The sequence below is a fragment of the Dendrobates tinctorius genome, unplaced genomic scaffold, assembly GCF_039654945.1.
Source record: "Dendrobates tinctorius isolate UK_male_01 unplaced genomic scaffold, ASM3965494v1 ptg000115l, whole genome shotgun sequence".
NCBI classification, from domain to species: Eukaryota; Metazoa; Chordata; class Amphibia; order Anura; family Dendrobatidae; genus Dendrobates; species Dendrobates tinctorius.
This window is the reverse complement of record NW_027361783.1, coordinates 5,618,594-5,627,655: the sequence shown is the minus strand read 5'-3', so window position 1 is coordinate 5,627,655 and position 9,062 is coordinate 5,618,594. Positions and strand designations below refer to the sequence as shown.

At 49.0% G+C, this 9,062-nt stretch overlaps 1 protein-coding gene across 3 annotated transcripts in view; it reads left to right on the top strand.

The window, feature by feature from the left end:
* Nucleotides 1-398: 398 nt before the first annotated feature.
* PHACTR1 (phosphatase and actin regulator 1) overlaps nucleotides 399-9,062 on the top strand; it is a 530,355-nt gene continuing 521,691 nt past the window's right edge. The window contains exon 1 of one of the 3 annotated variants that reach the window (XM_073589964.1): nucleotides 399-513. The gene's annotated coding sequence lies outside the window, so the exon portion shown is untranslated. Of the gene's footprint in view, nucleotides 514-1,189; nucleotides 1,323-9,062 lie in introns of those variants that run through there. The other 2 variants (XM_073589968.1, XM_073589963.1) reach the window with 2 other exon arrangements.

The window sequence follows — 9,062 nt, the reverse complement described above, 5'->3', positions numbered from 1 at the left end:
GTTTGGGCTAGATTATAACCCCCATAGCACAGCGGCCATACGAAACCTGTGGACAACCAATCGGATGACTGTTCCCTAGGCATTCAGACAGATGTTGCAATTATTCTGCCACCTCTGTCTGATCACAATTACAGCGCAGCAGGCATTTGGAAAAATAAAACTCGACGAAAGGTGAGGATTAAATGTGTTCTGCGGCTCACCTTCCAAAGACCTGCAGACTAGTCATTTTCAATGCTAATGAAATCTGAGGGGGCAGATAAAGAAATCACAAAATACTGAAAGTGGGAAAAAAAAAAAGCCCCTTCAACTCTCTTAAATTAGCAGGTAATGCATGTTAATGACAAACAGAGGGGAGGATTTACATCTTCATAAACTGGAAGAAACTGCAGAGCTATCAGAATTCTGCTCTCATAGCCTCTCTCCACATAAGATGCAGTGTGGGTTCTGCTCGTCTGGACCCTCCAGCTCTCCCTTACATCTCCCCCAAGGATTGGAAGGAGGTCGATGATATTTGTGAGTACCCTGCTTCCATACCAGGACCCTCTCCGCCGTTCATTATTTCACTGTCTCCGGAGCGCAGTCATTTCAGTATCATTTCATTCAAGCAAACAAATCTGTGGCTTATTTTTTCTTTTTTTTTCTTTCATGGCAACTTATTGACTAATTACTGAATAGACGCCCTTCACACTGGGGTAGTTTGCACATTGGAAAGCAATTATCCTGTAAACCTTCATTAAATGTCAATGGGAATAGCAGCGTATAAAAACTGCTGGTAAAATTCATGTTTGCAGTGGGAAATCTCACTTCTTTCTGGAAGACCCTCGACAACAGGGATTAGTGTTGCAGCTGGGAAGGCAGTGAATTATTCACCAAATTCCTTCATTTCTTATGAGATCCTAATAGCTGTAATGACTAGCAAAAATGGTGTTTGCTCCTTATTCGCAGAAATAAAGTATAAAAAGGAGTGACTTAAAATTAAAGATAGAGGAGGATGTGTAAGTTTAGGGAAGATGCGCGTAGACTATAGTCTCTTCTGTTCCCAATCCTAAATAAGTTTAATTAAAGGGAGGGACTGGGATTTTCTCCACGTCAAATGTAAGGCATTGAAGTGATGGCGTTAAGCACTCTGTTGCCATGGTTATGCCTACTAGCCATTTTTATCAGTTGATCACAGGAAGTCCGCCTGATGCTATGCATTATTCACCTCAGATAGTCATAGAATCAAAATTGTTCTTTATACCGGACAATTTTGTAATAATTGAAGAGCCCTGGCTTAGGAGCGGTTTCTGACGACTGGCACCACCACGTCCTTGCATTTGCCGGTAAGTATTGCTTGCTCTTAAGCTGCCGTCTGCAAAGGACATGAAAGATTGAAAAGTTATTTCAACATTGGTTTCTAGTGCGGATTTTCTGCTACATTCCTGCTGTGTTACATAAGAGATGTACATTGGAAATATAGTCAGACTTATAATTTACTGTTAACACTTGCTGGAGATGACTTCATGATTATATATATATTAAGACCTGCAATATTTTATCTACAATACATGTTGTTATTATTTTTCTTATATCCCACACAATCCAGATATGTGTAATATATGTGTTGTAAAGATCACTTACATAGTTGAAACCGTTCCATGAGATTGACTTTACAGGCGCACTTGTGTTAATAGACTAATACGCAGAGAGCCGAGCTGCATGGGGAGATCAATATAGCTACCAGCGGTGTGTTTGATTGCACTGACATCCACGTAGACGTTGTACTGGTACAGCCGACTGCTGGGAACCGTTCACTGAAGCATTAATCCTCTTATGTCCAACCAAGACCTGATGACAATTATAAATTATTCATTTGTTTTATGTTTAATTACTGTACAGCAATATGCTTCCTGTAACACTGCAACACGAGAAAAGAATGGTAGCAAGAGGTACGCATGGTGTCAGGCTACAGATAGACTGTATAGTAGATGAACAGTGTAAAGGAATGAAAAACTCTTATTTGCACATTTATTAGAAGTAGATCAAGTTTAATAATAAATGGATATTTCAATGGCAGCACTGCACAAAAACCTGGGGGACTGGAAGGCCTGCTTTGAAGTACTGTACTAAGGACATATTCTCCCACAGCTGATTCATTGCAGAAAAGTGTGCTACTAGATAATTTATTCCACACTGCAGAAAGCACCATGTACTTGTAACCCCTGATGAAGCCATCATAGTGGTGATACACATTGAGTTCTCATTCCTCTGTGATGCTTTTTATATGAGCCAATTTACCTCTGTGACTATGCGCATAGCACCTTACTGCACAGTGTTACCATTTACCTATTTTATATTCTTTTGATACTACATTATTAAAACATCTTTATGTGTATTGCACTTTTTTCATTATTGAACTATTTGACATCATTCTAGTAGTGTCTATTTTAGATATCCATTATATTTATATGGCTGATACAACTGATTTGACTGGCATGAAAACCAATAGCTTATATTACAGGTTCTCATGTAATGAGTTACAAATGAGTTACATTCCAGAGCCAGTCTTTAACCTAAGAAATGGGTTCTGATGCAATTCACGCATTTTTAAAGATTATTCATCTTGTCTAGGTGCTTGTCTTGTGCTTACTACATAATAAAGATTATGTTGTTGAAATTTAAGAAGTGCATTTTCTCTTTTTTTGAATTGCATATTTTTTATGCATATTTTGTTTGGCACTCCATTAACATACGTTGGTGCCCACTCCATAGGATTTTTTGATAAAAGTGTTAGGCTGGTTTCACATTTGCGGACTTCCTCCGCGAAGTCCCGCCCCCTGCCATGCCTCCTCCGGTCAGCTCCACCTATTTCTGCATGCGGCTTGTGTACCCTATCTTTAACATTGGGTACGCAGGCCATGAAGCAGTATGCGGATGCCGCCGCATGCGTCGTTTTGGCGGTGCGGCAGCCCACGTAAAATGTATCATGTTGGAATTTTATGCGGGCGTCGCGTCGTCAGTGTTAGGCGTCAGGTTCCTGTAGCTGCACAGCAGGAATCAAGAGCCATACATCCAGCTGTCTCCCATTTCTTTCCAACCGCTCAGGGACCTGCACAGCAATCTCAGCGATCCAGGCGCCCTGCTCAGACCAGCTCTCTGGTTCTGGATGTTGCTTCCACCTCTGGACCAGCAATGGTAGTGCAACCTGCTTTGCAGGAAACCACTCCAGAGGCTAAGTCCTCTCGCCGCGCTACTGGGCATGCCCACAAGATGAGTGGAGATCGGGGGTCACGTGCTCAGGTCCTTCTCCTGATCTGATTGGTCCATCTCAGAGGTCTGGAAGGTCCCGGAAGTGCATGGCTGTAAAAGGCCTGCATGGCCGCTCAGCCATGCGCTAGTATAGACTATACTTGCTATGTGTGAATGGTGATGGATGTGTGATTCTGGTGACTGACTCATTAAGATTCCCCTCCCTCTGATATTACGCATGTGGATAGGGAACTAGAGAGATAGTCAGCGCCAGTCAGTGGCAAGCTATAGGCCACAGTGCATACTGCACCTCTGCACTAGCATCCGATGCTGTCATGTCTCACGGCACTATTGTATAGAGGCAGTAGTTACCGCCGCGCTGCAGTTAGCAGCACTTACCGGCTTCCATGGTAGCGACGCCGCACGCACGGTAGGTCTAGACGGACACCGACCTCAGTCTTGGGCCATGTCCTGTGACCATATACCGTGCATGCAATCCAGCTGAGACCTATGAAGCTAACAGGCTCGGCGTTTATGTTTCATTTTCCCTACAGCGCCTCTGTGTGTTAACAGAGTCCACTCAGAGCACATCGGGTGGCAATTAACTCGTGCGCGTTGTACCGCCATATAGCGCGTCTGCCATTGTCTAGCAGTGGTTTTTACACCTACTGCACTGTGGACCCCGGGCGGCGAACGCACTTTCCATTATTTATATTTAGTGCGTTCCGCCGTCCCTAACATTATACTAGCGCCAGAGTCTGCCTAGTAATAGCGGACCTGCAGCAGCTGCAGCGGTATATTCGGCAGCTGGAGAGCAGGTTGGTGGTAGTTGCAGAGGCTGTCTCACGCGTGCCCACACTCACAACTATGCCGACAATATCTCGCCTCCCGCTCCCCGACAAGTTTTCGGGTGACAGCGCCACCTGTAGGGGATTCGTGAGTCAGTGCTCTATCCAGCTTGAGTTACTGGCTGCACAGTTCCCTACAGAGCGGGCTAAAGTGGGGTTTATTGTTTCTCTTTTATCTGGCAGGGCATTAGAGTGGGCTACGCCATTGTGGGAGCATGATGATCCTGTGGTTCAGGGGGCTGCTCAGTTCCTCGCGGCTCTGAAGCAGGGATTTTTGGGACCACAGATCACGCACGACACCTCTCTCAAATTATTGGCCCTAACACAGGGGTCTCTCTCGGTCAGCCATTATGCCGTCCGATTCCGGATATTGGCTTCCGAAAAAGCACTCATCCCTGTGTTTTGGAGAGGGTTAGCAGAGCATGTCAAAGATGCTCTAGCAACCAGAGAGGTCCCCACAAGTCTGGAGGAAGTGATTGCCATCTCCACCCGCATTGATCTCTGGTTTACGGAGCGTGGGCTGGAACGTGCGCAATCCAGACGAAGAGTTAACTTGGCTCCCACCTTCACTGAACCGCTAAGATCTCCCGCTCAGGAGCTTACATCCTCCGAACCTATGGAGGTGTCTCGCGCCGACCCCAAGCCACGTCCGGTGCGAAGCTCCACACGTTGTTACCAGGGCCGGCAGTTTGGTCACTGGGCTAGCACGTGTCCTCTGCGGGCGAAAAAACGATCACGTCCAGTGGTCGTAGGTGGTGGTCAGACAAATATGAAACCCTTTTCTCCCAAACCGGTATTCCGAGGGACATTAGATAGCGGGGCCTCCACCTGGGAGGTAGAGGTTACCGTGGATTTCGGGGCTGAGGGAAACTTTATGTCCTCGACCTTCGCCCAGAAACACGCTATTCCACTGGTGCTACTGCCCCAACCTCTGACCATCAGGGTGGTTAATGGTGCACCTTTACTATCTCAGGTGACCCACCAGACAGCCCCACTCGGGCTCTCAATCTCACCCTCTCATCGTGAGATTCTGTCCTTGTTCATTTTGCCAGATGGCATCGACCAGGTGCTTCTTGGAGTTCCCTGGCTCCGTTGTCACTCCCCTCATATTGACTGGGCTTCGGGGAATATACTGGGTTGGAGCAAGGACTGTGAGGGAAGGTGCCTGAGGGGCAGTGTTCAGGTAGCTATCACTGAAGTGCCCGCGGATCTCTCCGCGCTTTCTAAACCTTACCACCAGTACGCGGACGTCTTCTCTAAAAAATCTCCGGAGACGCTCCCACCGCACCGTCCTTACGATTGCCCGATAGATCTTCTGCCAGGCACGGAACCTCCTAGAGGCTGTGTGTATCCATTGTCACTCCCTGAGACAGAGGCTATGTCTCAATATATCCGGGAGAACCTGGCTAGAGGTTTTATCAGAAAGTCGGTGTCGCCGGCTGGTGCAGGGTTCTTCTTCGTGCAGAAGAAGAGCAGAGAGTTACGTTCCTGCATTGACTACAGAGGTCTCAACGCCATAACAGTTAAAAACAAATACCCTCTCCCGTTGATCTCTGAGCTATTTGACAGGTTGCGAGGGGGCCGGATCTTTACGAAATTAGATCTACGGGGGGCGTACAACCTGATCCGCATTCGCGAAGGAGACAAGTGGAAGACAGCCTTTAATACCAGGGATGGCCACTACGAATATCTGGTCCATGCCCTTGGGCCCTTGTAATGCGCCTGCTGTCTTCCAGGATTTCTTCAACGACGTCTTCCGCGATTTGCTCTCCACCTTGGTGGTGGTCTATCTGGATGACATCCTCATCTTCTCGCCAGATTTGACCTCCCACCGGAGAGACGTCTGCAGGGTCTTCGACCATCTGCGGGTGAACTCTCTTTTCGCCAAGCTGGAGAAGTGCCAGTTTGAGCAGGAGTCCTTGCCGTTCCTGGGCCGTTCATCTCGGCTCAGGGGTTGGCTATGGATCTGGCCAAACTGCAAGCGGTAATGGACTGGCTGGAACCACACTCACTCAAAGCGGTGCAGCGCTTCCTAGGGTTCGTCAACCATTACCGCCAGTTCATACCTCACTTCTCCACACTGGTAGCTCCTTTGGTTGCTCTCACAAAGAAAGGAGCTAATCCTAACACTTGGTCTGAACAGGTCTCCAAGGCCTTCTCGTCTCTAAAATCCCGTTTTGCTGGCGCTCCCATCTTACACCGTCCCAATGTGGATAAACCGTTTATCCTGGAGGTGGATGCCTCTTCCGTCGGTGCAGGAGCAGTCCTTTTCCAGAAGGATGCTCAAGGTCGGAAGCATCCCTGCTTCTTCTTCTCTAAGACCTTCTCATTGGCAGAGAAGAATTACTCCATCGGGGACAGGGAGCTGCTAGCAATGAAGTTGGCCTTTTCTGAGTGGAGACATCTCCTGGAGGGAGCCCGGTTTCCCTTCCAGGTGTATACGGACCATAAAAATCTGGTCTATTTACAAACGGTCCAGCGCTTGAACTCTCGTCAAGCTAGGTGGTCGCTCTTCTTCTCCCGCTTCACCTTGCACTATCTCTCTGAAGAGAAGAACGTCTGTGTGGATGCTCTCTCACGCTTGGTTGTCTCAGCGGAGGAAGGGGAGGCTGAGCCACGGGTAATTCTCCCTTTGGAGAGCTTTATGACCGTGGCTCCAGTTGCTTTCGAGTCAGTACCACTGGGCAAGACCTTTGTGCCTCCTCAGCTACGGCCGGAGGTTCTCACCTGGGCACATGCGCCCAGGGTGGGTGGTCACTTTGGCAATAAGCGGACCACAGAACTCCTGGCAAGGTTGTATTGGTGGCCGCACATGGCTCGAGACACTAAGGAATACATACAAGCATGCGTCTCATGTGCATAGAACAGGTCCTCTAGACGAAGGCCGGCTGGGTTATTGTACCCTCTGCCGGTGGTGGATAGACCTTGGGAGATGGTTGGCTTGGATTTTGTGGTTGGCCTGCCCAAGGCTGCTGGCAGTATGGTCATCTGGGTGGTCAACGACCATTTTTCTAAAATGGTGCATCTGGTGCCACTCACACGGTTGCCTTCCGCTCGTGGTCTTGCCACACTGTTCATAAAACATGTGTTCCGTCTGCATGGCATGCCGAACAAAATTGTTAGTGATCGAGGTCCCCAGTTCGCGTCCTGGTTTTGGAGGGAGCTCTGCAGCCTACTCAGCATTGAGCTAAACCTGTCCTCCGTTTACCATCCCGAGACAAATGGCTTGGTTGAGAGAGCCAACCAAACCTTGGTCACATACCTGCGGCATTTCGTCTCTGCCAGGCAGGATGACTGGGCATCCTTGCTACCATGGGCTGAATTTGCCCTGAATAATGCAGTGGCTGATTCCACTGGTCAGACGCCGTTCCTTCTAAATTACGGCCAACATCCGCGCGTCCCTGTCCCGATGCCAGTGTCCTCCACTGACTCCAGGGTGGCAGACTGGGCAGTGGAGGCTTGCGACATTTGGGATCGCACTCAGGATGCTATTCGTGCCTCTAAAGAAAGAATGAGGGCATCCGCTGACACACATCGGCGACCCGCTCCAACCTTTTCCCCCGGCGACTTGGTGTGGCTCTCTGCTCGAAACATCAAGCTGCGGGCAGAGTCCACCAAGTTCGCGCCACGATACATCGGACCTTTTAAGGTTCTCGAGCGAATCAGCTTGGTGGTCGACCGCCTGGCTCTTCCTCCACATTTAGCCATTTCTGACGTTTTCCATGTGCCCTTTCTCAAACCTGTTCACATGGCCCAGTTCTCTGAGTCATCTGCCGGGTCATCAGACTTGTCTTCGGACGAGTTTGAGGTTAACGCCATTGTGGGATGCAGGATTGTGCATGGCAAAAAGTTTTATTTGGTGGACTGGAAGGGTCATGGTCCAGAGGCCCGGACCTGGGAGCCAGTGGAGAACATCCACGCTCCGCTCCTGATCACGGCCTTTGAGCGTGGTGAGGCTCAGTGGGGGGGGCTAGGAAGGGGGGTAATGTTAGGCATCGGGTTCCTGCAGCTGCACAGCAGGAATCCGGAGCCTTACATCCAGCTGTCTCCCATTCCTTTACGACCGCTCAGGGACCTGAACAGCAATCTCGGCGATCCAGGCACCCTGCTCAGACCAGCTCTCTGGGTCTGGATGTTGCTGCCACCTCTGCACCAGCAATGGTACCGCAACCTGCTTTTCAGGAAACCACTCCAGAGGCTAAGTCCTCTCGCCGCGCTACTGGGCATGCCCACGAGACGATCTCCCAGTGGAGATCGGGGGTCACGTGCTCAGGTCCTTCTCCTGATCTGATTGGTCCATCTCAGAGGTCTGGAAGGTCCCGGAAGCGCATGACTATAAAAGGCCTGCATGTCCGCTCGGCCATGCGCTAGTATAGACTATACTTGCTATGTGTGAATGGTGATGGATGTATGATTCTGGTGACTGACTCATTAAGATTCCCCTCCCTCTGATATTACGTATGTGGATAGGGAACTAGAGAGATAGTCAACGCCAGTCAGTGGCAAGCTATAGGCCACAGTGCATACCGCACCTCTGCACTAGCAACCGATGGTGTCACGCCTCACGGCACTATCGTATAGCGGCAGTAGTTACTGCCGCGCTGCAGTTAGCAGCACTTACCGGCATCCGCGGTAGCGACGCCACATGCATGGTAGGTCTAGACGGACACCGACCTCAGTCTTGGGCCGTGTCCTGTGCGTTCCGCCGTCCCTAACAGTCAAAATGCATAAATAGGCAGAGTTGACCAAAGGAGGCGCGGCAGGGGACGGGGCTTCACGGAGGAAGTCTGCAGCCCTCCGTCCACAAATGTGAAACTAGCCTTATCTACACTAATATTTATAAGCTAGTAAATAATTACTGACACACTTTAATACAGCATAGCATCACAGAAACAAGATACACATGAGCAATGTTGTAAAAAGATGTTTACAAACATATAAAGTATATGCAAAAGAAGACAAAATATTGGTAAGTACTGGAAAACA